We start from the raw sequence: 13462 nt of genomic DNA, 5'->3' as shown, positions 1-13462 counted from the left end.
TTTTGGAATTTCACTAGAAATATGTTTTCTATAAAGCTACGGTGCAATATAGGGCATATAAAATCTAAATATCTTATAAGATAAAATATAGAAAAGTATTGGAAAGCAGTTTTGTTGTTGAAAATAAAAGTTCTAAACCATTATGTATTGGTATATGTTAACTAATATTAAAATGGAGTAAATGATGTGTTGTTGCTATGAAAAAAGTTACCGAAATAATGGCTGAATTATTTGTCCCTTGAGTATGGTAGGAATCACTAGTTTTATACCACAGCATTAAAAAATGACAGGATACGTTCAAAGACAAACTAGTTGAAGAGATTCCTCTTACACGTTAAAATGTTACTGTAGATAAAACGAACATTTTAGGTTTACATTTAGGGTGCGTCTCTTTGGAGTGATCTGGATCAGGATTAGTGATCTAATCACTCGGATCATGGTATATCAAAGGAAAGACGAATCCACTCTGGTCACGGATTACTCGGCTCCTTTTATGCACCATGATCAGAATGATCTTGGATCATTGGTCAACTTGATCCTAGCCTGTAGAACAGGCGGATTAGAGGGGCAGAGAGCGAAACGCGATACACGAGCGCAGAGCGTTCGTGGTCGCGCTCCGCGCTCGTGTATCACCAGGACGGAAAAAGGCCGGGTACATATAAGCGCCCTGTGTATCACACTTCGTGGTACTTGATCCTGAGCGATCACCGCACTGGCCTCACCACAGGATTCTTGCTCGGCCCGCCAAAACGGGAGATTATGCACAGTCATTCTATACCTTTAAAACCATTTACAGTGTTGTGCGATCTTTCCACGGGTAGCCTGCAGAACAGGCGTAATTTTTTGCGTATTTTAGGGGAACAGAGGCGAAAGCGAGGCGAGCGCGAGGAGAAGGGCGCGAAAAAATAACGCTTTATTTTTTTCGCGCTTTTCCCCTCGCGCTCGCCTCGTTTTCACCTCTGTTTGCCTAAAAGACGCAAAAAATTACGCCTGTTCTGCAGGCTATTCTACGGGTTGTATCATATCATTCTTTGCTGTTTCTCGTTTTCTGGTTGTAAGGTGTCACTTGATCGCTTCTTTTTCTAGGTAAGCAGTTGAACTAGTAATTCTAAACCTTTTCGCAGCAATGTTTTATCGAAAATCGATTTAGAAATCTGCTTCACCTTTCAGCTGCTTGTGGAACCTCTCTTGTGCTCGCAGCTTCCTCAAGTTTCGTCAACGAGCTGATATCAAACTGTTTGTTTCAGCGCACTTTGCGGCTTTTATCGATACATTCTTAGCATATTCCTGTCCCGTAGTAACATGAAATAATGCGCCGTTGAATCCGATCAATGGAGGTTTGGACAACATAACACAGGGCTCGATTGCCTCGGCTATGTCGGGTCTGGACTTCAGGATTAAGGACAGAGAGTCAGTTTTATATTGCGTGAAGATGCAATTAACTTCCAACTTCCACCAAAGGTACTCAGAAATCTTACCAGTACCAGAGATGCTAACAATACTTTCTACAGTTGTATGCCCTAAATTAGCTTTGTTTCATTTGTTAAAATCAACATTTCTAAGTAACAGTTGGCCAGTGCAGTTTAGGGCCCTTCATTTATGTCTCGTCAATCGGGCTGGCTCGGTTTCCGAGATCTTGCCTTGCCACTCTTTTCTTCGTAAAAATGTCAATGTGTTCATATGAGAAGCTTGGCTGGCCTTGTTACTGAGATCTCAGTTTCTGCAACCAAGATCTTGATTACATGGATGTTAAACTTATCATTTGGTGTTAGGTCCTTTATATCACATCTGGTTCAAGCAAAATTAATCTTTTATCGATTTTAAGTTTTTTGGTTGCTGTTTCTATAGAAATATCAAATATCAAAACTTCAGTCTATTTCCAACAACTGGTGTAAGGTTAATATCAATTGGATGAAATGAAGTGTGGTAAAAAGCTCAATAAAAATGTTTGGTATGGTCCAAAATAACTGTATCTGGGCATTCCACTCTGATGAGTTTCTGTGCTCCTCTACCCAAAGTAGAAGTCCGCAGTGCTAATGATGCTCTCAATTAGATGTAATGCCTGGTAACTGTAGTTCTATTGTTCCAGCTACACCCCGGAGGCAGGGAAACACTCGAACTACAATGAACAAACAAAAGAAAAGCGACTGTGATTGATTGCTACACATAGAAACCTCTTAGAGGCTAATAATATTTGCCATATTGTGCAAAACTGAATATAACAGGAGTTAGATACAATGCACCAGTGATGGTAACAGGAGAAAACACTTTGATCATGAAAATTCTATATTTCCACTCTTCTACTGACGCTACATGTATAGATCAAGAGTTTGTGTGTCTAGTAATTGTGATGTCTTCTCATGTGTTGCACTGACTCTAGGAGTTTTTCACGAAACAGGTACCAAGACAACACTAGCCAAGGCAGCAAAACTGGAGAAAAGGACTGAAGATTATTGGTATTTACGACTTCTTAATGTTGTACAGTTTTAAAGTTAAACCCACTGCCCCTGCTGTGGGCCAAATTCGAACTCAATGGCAGTTACTGTCTCGAGATAAACAAGAACTCCCATGACACCTTGAACATTTAAACATGCAGATTAATGCTCTCTTAAAGTCTTGAGAGAGCACAGGGAGATAGAGACCAAGGTAGCACCATACGATAGAGCCCCATACGTTAGAAAATATGGTAACCCATCGATCTAAAAAAATTTGGGTGTCACGTGACTGTCCGTATGTACGTCCGTACGCCAAGCCTCATATCTTGAAAAATGAAAGGGTAGCACCATTACCATCGGTACATCTTTGATGTTGGACCTCCATGCTATGATTAATTGTCAGCTGTCAAAGCAAGGTATCCGCTCACCAGTATCATGTGATCATATCGTGGGCTCAGGTTAAGAGTTCGCATGTCTTTTGAAAGTTGACCGCCGACGAGGTACTGTTTTTTCTTTTTGGAGCTCAATTTGAGTTTTCTAAAATAATTTGTTTGTACTGGCAAACTCTTTTTCGGTTTTGCTCAAAGAAGGTGCGCCTAAGAATGAAGAATTAGAAAGACTGGCTACGAGTATCGACGACAAGTGGATCCAACTTGGCCGTCGATTAAAACTCGAGGAACCATTTCTTCAAGCCCTATGTAGAAATTTTGATTTACACCATGAAAGGGTGTTTCGGATACTGTTATATTGGAAAGAACAGCGCGGTTCTGCCGCAACATATAAGTCTTTATCTGATGCTTTAAAGCACAAGCTGGTGAAACGAAAAGACTTGGCGGAGAAGTATTGCTTCAAGCAACAGTAATCATGCCAGTAAATATGGCCATATGTGACATAGTGTATTGTTATTAGTGTAAGTATGTAGTATTGTAAGTAATGCATTTTATTGTACTGTTAAAAAAATAAAATGTCGAAAAAAATATATGGAGAAACAACCGTTATTTTATTTGTATAGAAAACTTCGTGTATGCGAAGCACACGTCTTTGTGTCAGTATTGAAAATATTTGCGTAAGACGTGATGAAATACATATCAGACGTTATAGTTGTGATGTTAAATGTACATATGATAAAATTCATCTCAGACGTTTTAGTTATGATGTAAAATGTCATGGTCATGGGTTATGGGCTTAATTCCTGTCGGGTACTCAGATTTTTTCTGTCCCACTGCACGCTCTAGTCATGATGATCAGATCATTTTTCACATTTCATTACCGAGCTTAAAATTCACCATCTTTATTCACTTATCACACTCACGATGACTTCGACAATGCTGATCCTAGCAGTATGCAGGACGCACGTCACATATGAACTCAGTTAAATGGTTCTGCTCCCCATGATTTCACGTAGTTCTGTGGATAGAGCGCCCGCTCGGTGTTGAGGAGGTCATGGGTTCGATTCCTGTCGGGAACGTTAACTCAGATTTTTTCTTTGTCCCACGCTCCTGTAATGTTAATTAGTTCACTTTTCACATTTCATTTCTGAGCTTAAAATTCATGATCTCTATTTACTTATGAACTATACCTTATCAATCAACGTCCTGACTGAAATGTCCATCGCACTGATCAGTCTAAATCCCGAGGGAGACCGCTTCTTGTCCGCCTGAGAGTGCTAGAATGCCTGCAGTCTGCTGTTGTCTCGAACTCGCCAACGCAATACAGGACTAGAGACGTCCAAACTCCTTCTCGTCCATAGCGCCATTTTGCGTTCTCGGAGTCGCGGAAGTGAATGCTCGGCGGACCGCTAACTTTCTAGAGGGCAGCTGACATTTAAGGTTGACATAGTTGTGGTTGCTAAGCTCCAACAAAACAAGTCAGGGAGCGAGTATATTGTAGGGGGCGGTCGCCCTTTTAAGAGCTGCATTTATCAATGTGTAGCGTAATAATCTACACCTACTTTGACCTGAGGGTATTATGTGTTTCTCGGTAAATGCATCAGTAACGCATTTAAGCAGAAACTACAGTGCAGGTAGATTCATGTAGTTTTAAATAATAAGGTAAAATTAGATGCGTAGCATCTTTTACTCAGTGTAAACCGCCAGAAGTAGTATAAAACAAAGTGACAATTTCCAGTAAAGGTTGCGGAGGTATTAGTTTTTCTGGCTTTCAATTCAAAAGGCAGTTGACGATTGGAAAGGTTTACAGCATTTTCGTCCCCAGAGGCCCTATTCCTATCGGTCAGCACCGAGAATGGTCCAACACCGGAAGTCTGCCATGCACGGTCTTCCTGTCAACTCTGGCAAATCTGATTGGCTAGGAATACGAAACGAGTGGTAACGAGATTGGGCCTCCATCCGTTTTTGTGTTTTATTTGTGTGCTTATGTTTCCAGCGTTTGCTTAGTGAGCTCAAGTAGCACGGAGGACAAAGAACACAACGGCCAGGCATTTCAGTCGTATTCTTCGCTAGTCGCAAAGCGGGTCGCGAAGCTTAGAATGATGGAGACAAACAAAGAGAAGTGCTCTTCTCTGACTCCTCGGCTGTAATTCATATAAATTTTATAAGCCGACTGGGAGGTCCGTATAAAAATGCTGTCCGAGGAAGAACCAGTTCATAGCAAGGGCGCGCGCAAAAACTGTGTTCGCCACCTTAATCTTATAGGTAGTTTGGTTTTATCAACTGGGTTGATAATGTGAATTAATATTGGCTACCGTAAAGAGATTCGAATCTCTTTACGGTGGACAATTCAAATTATCAACTCAGTTGATAAAACCAAATTATCTTGTCATACTCCTCACCGACACAGCACTATAATTTCCTTAGAACCTTACTCCCCCTTAATCTTATAGACCCTATCAACAAATGCGACCCACTTTGTAAGAGTGTGCGGTAAAGCTGGGAAATAATTGGCTAATAACCCAGCGAAGGTTTTATTTTATTACCATCATTTTTATTGGTAAAATCTTTGAGCGATCAATAGTCCCATGTTCAGTTGCCATTCGATAAATTCGTCGGGGATCATTTCAGGGCTGACTCAAAGAAAAATTAGGATCATTTCGGGGTCGAAATCACCTCGGGGGCTGTACAGTTTCCCCCAGCATTTTCAGCTCCATTTGTCATCTAAAAATACAGGCATTCCTTGGTTTAGGATTCCGAGCCTTGGTTTTCGGAATTCCGGGTTTCTGGGTTTCCGGCATTCCTTCTATTACAGTTTTAGGAGACTTGCACATTGACATGAACTGTTTAACGCAGCACTTTTAGAGAAAACGGAAGGAATACTATTCAAACGTTATTACCCTACCTGTCAGTCTCAATGCTATGGAAACTGTCCGTACAGAAGAGTGAACATTACAAGAAAACAACCTTCTTGAAACAGAAAACATGGCCGCCACTGCCTCTGCCACAGTTATTTGGGTATCCCGTGTTCAGTGGCCTGAGTACCTCCAGTAGGGATACCCTAAACACTGAAAGCGTTAAATACCACAGACTGGGGCAAGTGAAATAATCCATAATTTTACTCAAAACCCATTTATCTTCTTATGAATCTTTGTCTTAATAACTGAAAGCCTTCTTAATTTAGATATAAACATATAACGTCGCTGAAAAGAGTCGCATTTTATAAGAGACTGCCTGATCCGAGTCCGGAATATAACGACGTACAAAACCGATTCACACGCTACAGTTCCTTGTATGAACATGCGCTTGCTGTCTATAGATAACCCTTGAAATGGACGTTAAAAATATAAGTAAATAAATATAGATAAAGTAGACAAGGCTTAAATCTTCGGACAAAGGGAAACAAATAAAAGTAGGGATACCCAAATCCCTAGTGATTTATGTATCCCCTTTCTAAGTGTTGGCTTGTAATCATTTCTTTGCTTCAGGATAGCCAAATCGACCGTTGTTAAAAAGGCAAATTAAACTCACAAAGAGGAAAGGCATTCAAGGGAGGAAAGGACTAGAAATGGCAAAATGTAAGGGATACTTAAATCCCTAGTGATATGGGTAACCCCTTCCAGAGAGTTTGTTTGTCTTCGTTTCTTTAACTGATGCCAGGTTAGCCAAATCGACCAAAGATTGAAAGCTAAAGCAAACTTCAAAGACGAAAGCCATTCTTATGAGGGAAGGATTAAAATTGCCAAAATGTAAGGGATACCCAAATCCCTAGTGATACGGGTATCCCCTTCCAAAGAGGTTGTTAGTTGTCTTTTCTTTAATTCAGGGTAGCCGAATCGACCGAAGACGAAAAGGGAAAGAAAACTTACAAAGACAAAAGTCATTCCAGGGAGAAAAGGACTAGAAATGCTAAATTGTAAGGGATACCTAAATCCCTAGTAATATCGGGATATCCCTTTCCAATATGTTTATCTGTTATCGTTTCTTTTCAGCTACGTATTGTGTTTATATCAAGCTATAGAACGCTTTAATTTCTTAAGACAAAGCTTCGTAAGAAGATGATTACGATTTGAGCAGACTTGTGGACGATTTCACTTGCCCCAGTTTTAAGCTTTCAGTGTTTTGGGTATCCGCAGTGGGGATACTCAAGACACCAGGGATTTGGGTTCGGCCGTACCCAAAACTCGAGGATACCCAAATCACTGTGACACCGCCAATGAGCATGCGGTCAGCGGTTTCCCGCCACTGACCATAAACCATGGTTTAGAGTCACGTGATGCATTTCGGCGGGAACTGGAAAAAGATAGGCTTTCTGGAGAATAGCAGATCGAAGGAGTTGATTTCTCAGGATTATTTTTATTCCAAACTAGTAAGTATAGTAGCTTTGTTATGAATGTTGTTATGTCCGCTTAGATAAAACAGGGTCAGAGCCACTTTGATTGACGATTGACTGATTCCGCTGATCTAGCCAAGCTCTTCAAATTAAGATGCGCGTTCGAGAATTGACTTCAGTGTTTCGATGATTTCGAGTAGTTAAATTAGTCTTTTCATGTTCAGTTATTAAAATCTTTCTAGGTATTCATGTATAATTATGAACAGCACACCAGTAAATGAAGGCTGACATGGCCAGTCGAATCCAATAGAACTGAATTTCAATCCATGGATTGAGTTCGATCGAAATCGATTGAAATCCAACTCACACAATAATATTTGAGCAATCGAAGTCAATCAAACGTTAATTTGATTTCCGAACTCTTGGGTTTTGTAAAACTGTGGTTGAAAATCAGTAACAGGTCCTTCGAGGTTTAAGCTACTTCCAAAGGGGGTACTATGTTCCCTTGATCCCTTGAAAATTTCATTTTTTCTTCCTTGTTCCCCATAACAAATTCCATTTTCCCATAGACTTAATTGTCAAAGTTTCCTTTAGTAGTAGAGATACCCTTGTTTCCTCAAATTAATTCCAAAAATATATCTTGTTCCCTGGAGATAAAGTGATCATGTTCCCTTGTTCCCTCAAAGACCTGGAAGATTCTTACTTTGGTAGAACACATGTTTTTTGTGGTGTTTTTTTGAGACCACATAATGCATCATTTTCTGTTTCTGCCCATAACATGATCTTTGTCCAAGTGAATTTATTCACTGAAGTTTGATTACACAGTTGAACGTAATCCATTGGATTGTGCTTGATTTTGAGTTTGGTTGCCAAACTCGATTGGTTTGGAAATCATACTCACCCAAAGTTCAGTGTTTGATTTTGATTTGTAATCAAAAGGCATCTTGAAAGAAGCCAATAAAGAATAAAAATTAAATCACAACTTTGGCGCTTTCTTTTTGTAGACATGATATGGCTGGTAAAAACAAAGGATCAAATTCCCGTAAGAGAAAGGGAGGTAAGACAAGCCTGTTCTCTCTGATACATATACTCACCAAAAAGGTATTTGCAACATGATGAGAAAGTGACCTACGTCTTTAGGCTTTTACCTTTTTTTTTTTACATTTTTTTTGTTTTTTTGTTGTTGGTTTTTTTGTTGCCTTTCCTTTTTCTCCTTTTGACCTTCTACTGGTCTTGCTTCCAGTTGAAGAATTCCCAAGAAAGCATCATCAAGACAGGAAATTCTTATCAGAGAGTAGCCAAGTTTAAATGAGGGAAATTTTGGTCCGAATTTTTCACTAATATTTCTGAGCATTTTTGTGCATATTCAGACTTAATTGCCCCAATTTTATAACAGTGTCCCCAATTATGTAGTCACCTAGCTAAATACCCTGACACTTAATGATGATGATAGTAATGTATGCATCCTCCATGAAATTGTGTATGATTAAATGCAGGTGCTCCTGAAGAAACTGCAGCAAAGAAGAGAAAGACTGGAACAAAAATATCCAAGCAAGCTAAAACAAGGAAAGGTGACTATAATTGATTACGCCTGTTTACAGGGGAGCAGGGATGGTGTAGTGGTGTGAGCGCATCCCTCACAAAAGTGTGGCCTGGGTTTGATTCTGACCAGGTGCCAAATGTGGGTTGAGTTTGTTGTTGGTTCTTGTTTTGCTCAGAAGGCTTTAATTTCTCTGGGAACTCTTTTTCTCCTCTCTCCAGAAAAACCAACATTTCCAAATTCCAATTTGACCAGTGCAGATCAAGAAGACCTACATGTACAATAAAACCAGCTAAGGCTGATTTGGCTTTGTCTCTCGATATTGTAACATATTTTAACTTTTGTTAAGAAAATTTTTGCCCTGTTCAAAATCATTTTGGTGACTGGAGGCCTAACACTACAGTCATTAAAATTAAGAAATGTCCTAATGCTTTCCAGTACAAGTTATCATGTTTGGTAATTGTAATTCTTTGTTTCCATCTCAACTGACTGCAGCTGTTAGGAAGAAGGACAAGAGAAATAATCAAGCTAAAGTTGGCAACCAGAAGAAAAAAGGTGACTTTGATTGATTGATGTAAATTTTTAACATATAACCTACTGCCCCTCTATGTGGGACCAATTGTGACTGCCCCTCTGTTCATATACTATTATTGTCAAAAAAGTGTGACTTGAAATGCTTTTGTGATTGACACAAAATCAAACTATAGAATTTCTTTAATCTTGCATATTCCACGTGCCATGCTCTACAGAAAAGACACTCAATATGGAATGTTATTGTGAAGCTAGGAAAAAGACAATTAGGCATCAGAAAACTAAACCACAAACAGCGCCAATAGTTTGTGGTTTGTTTTTAGGTTTGCTCGCATGTCATGAACTTTATTGTGATTGGTCAGTCCACAATAAACCTGTCTGAATCAAATCAAGGGTTTGCGCTTTTTTGACCTGCATAGTCAATATTGATGCCATTGCATAAGTACTGCTGTGACTGTCTAACTCATGTTGTTCCTGTTTAGCTAGTTGTTTTCTCGTTTCTTTTGATGCCTATAGTTCATTTTGTCACTAACAAAAACTCCAGAAAACTTTTCAATATCTTTTTTTGGTATTTCAGAAAATCTGTCAAGCCACATGAATACTAAATCCAACAGATGTACATCAAGTTTGCGAAGACATCTGAAAGTTCACGGTGGCAACAAAAGCTACAAATGCACTCAGTGTAAGAAATGTTTTAACTACTGATCGGATTTGAAAAGACACCTAAGGATTCACAGTGGTGAGAAACCCTACAAATGCACTCAGTGTGAGAAATGTTTTAACTGCTCATTGCATTTGAAAACACACCTAAGGATTCACAGTGGTGAGAAACCCTACAAATGCACTCAGTGTGAGAAATGCTTTAACTGCTCATCGCATTTGAAAACACACCTAAGGATTCACAGTGGTGAGAAACCCTACAAATGCAATCAGTGTGAGAAATGTTTTAACTGCTCATCGCATTTGAAAACACACCTAAGGATTCACAGTGGTGAGAAACCCTACAAATGCACTCAGTGTAAGAGATGCTTTAACAGCTCATCGGGTTTGAAAAGACACCTAAGGATTCACAGTGGTGAGAAACCCTACAAATGCACTCAGTGTAAGAAATGCTTCAACAGCTCATCGGATTTGAAAAGACACCTAAGGATTCACAGTGGTGAGAAACCCTACAAATGCACTCAGTGTGACAAATGTTTTAACCAATCATCAGTGTTAAAACAACATATCAAGATTCACAGTGGTGAGAAACCCTACAAATGCACTCAGTGTAAGAAATGCTTTAACAACCCATCGGATTTGAAAAGACACCTAAGGATTCACACTGGTGAGAAACCCTACAAATGCACTCAGTGTGACAAATCTTTTAACTGATCATCAATGTTAAAACAACACATGAGGATTCACAGTGGTGACAAACACTTCAAATGCGACCAATGCCGTAAATGCTTCAAGTATAATAAGACTTTGAAAACACACAGATGCAGGAAACGTTCCATTGAAGACAGAGAAAATTTCACCTGCTGGATGTGTGGAGAATACTGTCATAATGTATGTGGGATTCTCTTTCACATGTCTGAACATGGTATGCGGAAATCTTGATACTTAGGAAAGTTGGGGTATACTCCTGTTTGAAAAAAAAATGTCAAATAGGAATTTATATGATTAATGATCATGATTGGTAGCATTCACAGTGGACCAGTACCTTACCAGATTTTTATTAGCCATTTTCTAAATCAATTACATGACTGGTTTGCGAAATCTTAAAATTCCAGACTACATTAGTTTTTATGCATTGTTAGTTCCTGTTTGTCTTGTTTTTAATCTTTCTATTATTCTATTTTGTTATTGAAATTAAATGTAGATTTTGATTTAAGAGGCTTTTTTTCAAGAATTTACCCTTAACACTCAGTCAGTCAGTCACATAGCATATAAACTATCTTGGTAGTTGGAAAGTTGGGATATTAGATTAGCTACCTTAACATTAGCCTCCAGCACAGACTCTTATTGGGCTCATCATGGCCTGATGAAGAGATTGCTGTTGCACATTAAAATAATACTGTAGGTACAAAGTTAAGGAAGCCCTCACTTTGTAGTAGTTGATATTGCAATTATTTGGCTGTTTTGGTAAGTTTTCAAGACTTTTGTTATATTACATTGTGAGTGCTCAAACTGGGCCACATGGGTCAAATAGCTATTTTTATCTTTGTTCACTTGGGCAGAGTTAATTATGCTATCAAAACGTTAATTGAGAACACAGGCTGGCGATATCTTTTTTTTTTGTAAATAAACCACTGACCTTGAAGAATATAGACGAGAAGTTGTTGATCTTTCGGGAAATTATGTCAATGTTTTTATTAATTAGTTTTGATCTTCTTTTTTGAAACAGTTTTAGACTTTGTCGGCCAATAAAATGTTGCAGGTAAGAGTTTCACATGCAATATTCCCACAAAGTAAACAAAACACCCAAGTGAGATAGAATCCAATGGGTGTGGACCGATGAACAATCAACAAAATTTGTATATATAAAAATGATCTTATTGTCGTGAAACCATTAGTCATATAATCAACAAGTTTATTGATTGGATTATAATTCGATGTGAGACATACACTTACATATATTACCATTATCATTTAGGATCAAAACTAATGAATCATCAAATGACCAAGTTTTCCAAGAGGTAGGCAACTTCTTGCAACTTTGTTGGGTGTCAAACTTTGTTGTCGAATTGTATTGTCTGCATTCTTCGATTTCATTGGTTGGTTTACACAAAAAGACACCATCCTTTGCTCTTGCTGATGTTCCAAGTGCCCTGGTTGTTTTACACTGGTATTGAATTATGTTGCATCGAATACTTTGTATTAACCAGGACTTAATAACTTTTTGAGAAGTTGTGTTTCAGCTGCCAGACACAAACGGCTGTATCATGTTTGATTCACATGTCTCTTTGTAATAGTTAAATGACCAGAGAAGGCAGGTTAACATTCTGTCTACTGGCTTGTTTCGTTTTCTTCTTTCCTTGAGTGAAACTTCCGACTGACTTCCCGAGGTCACAGTGCCTTCTCTTTAATAGGGATGGTTTGTAACATTCAAAGCCTCCAAGCGAGAGCAAAGCATCCTGACTCGTCCCCAGGACGTTATTGTAGAAAGGACTTAGCTAGTCGTCAACTGAGTTTAAAATTATTTCCGTAGAAAACATTATCTTATGTCTTAACCGTAGATAAAAGTCGACATTTCCAACGGCAAACAATCACTCTGCTCCAGCGTGATTGATTGATTGATCGGACCACGAACAAAGTTATTTTCTTTACTTTCAAATTCTTGCCGTCATTTGCTGAAAATTCTCGGCTTGCTCTGGTTGAAGTCGTTACAAAGAAAAACGTAACATCTTTTATCAGGCGTTAATTCAAGGGCTGGCGTTTAAAAACAATGTGAAGCCCCAGACAGGGTGCAACATTTCGAGCAGTTTTTTGCGCAACATATTTTTTGCTCAACTCCTGGATTTGTTACGCACAATATTGCAGAAGTAGAATTAGACTCTACTAGTGCAAGTGTAGTTGCAAGTCTTGTTTTCCCCTTCAATATTGCGCGCAGAAATTTCAGTATGGGCACAAGACGCAATTGATAGGGACAGTATTGTTGCACCGTGTGTCTGGGCCTTCATTATATAATCGTGATGCTTGTGAATGCCATCTGCCATGTGATATCGGGAAAACAAGTGCAAAAACAAAACTAACTGACTCGTCCCCAGGAAAGCCGAGAAACTATTAGCACGTGAAAAAGGTAGCCTGCATAGCTCGGCGGTTTAAGCAATTTGAGCGGGAGCGCACAAAGCGGCGAAGCCGCGAGGAACTCTCCCAGGCTTCTCGCCGCTTCGACGATTTCTTAGCATGCTCAATTTGCTAAACCGCCAAGCTACGCACGCTATGAAAAAGGTAAAACGTGTCGGGGAATAAAATTAATTGTACTGTTGACATTTGAAACTTTAAAGTAAAAATAACGAAAGATGGTAATGTTAGTGAGGATGCGATGATATTCTGTAAAATGTCTTTTATCGGGTAATCGGTTAAATTACTAGTAACTTGAAAAGTCTGTTGTCACAAGCATTCCAGGCCGTGAACATGTCTAGTACACCGATCGTTGTTAAGGGTGGGTTGAGTTTTGAATATCTTGACTTTTATATCCCCTGGGAAAACGCTAGCATGTGTCGCAGCCGTCCTCCCCAAGAGAGAA

General features: G+C 39.1%; 1 long non-coding RNA gene and 1 pseudogene across 2 annotated transcripts in view; both read left to right on the top strand.

Moving 5' to 3' along the window:
* The first annotated feature begins 2789 nt into the window (after positions 1–2789).
* LOC149117744 (uncharacterized) overlaps positions 2790–13462 on the top strand; it is a 116419-nt gene continuing 105746 nt past the window's right edge. Inside the window, exon 1 of the long non-coding RNA XR_016206210.1 lies at positions 2790–3385. This is a non-coding gene — a long non-coding RNA (uncharacterized LOC149117744). The remainder of the gene's footprint in view (positions 3386–13462) is intronic.
* LOC110052460 (uncharacterized) lies at positions 7062–13318 on the top strand (annotated as a pseudogene). The gene is made up of 6 exons (XR_016206180.1): positions 7062–7193; positions 8162–8214; positions 8654–8728; positions 9193–9252; positions 9806–10813; positions 11618–13318. The product of XR_016206180.1 is annotated as an uncharacterized LOC110052460 (transcript).

The sequence above is a fragment of the Orbicella faveolata genome, unplaced genomic scaffold, assembly GCF_042242905.1.
Source record: "Orbicella faveolata isolate gen_17 unplaced genomic scaffold, um_ofav_v1 contig_1, whole genome shotgun sequence".
NCBI classification, from domain to species: domain Eukaryota; kingdom Metazoa; phylum Cnidaria; class Anthozoa; order Scleractinia; family Merulinidae; genus Orbicella; species Orbicella faveolata.
Note: the sequence above shows the minus strand (reverse complement) of the source record. Positions and strands in the feature narration are given on the sequence as shown.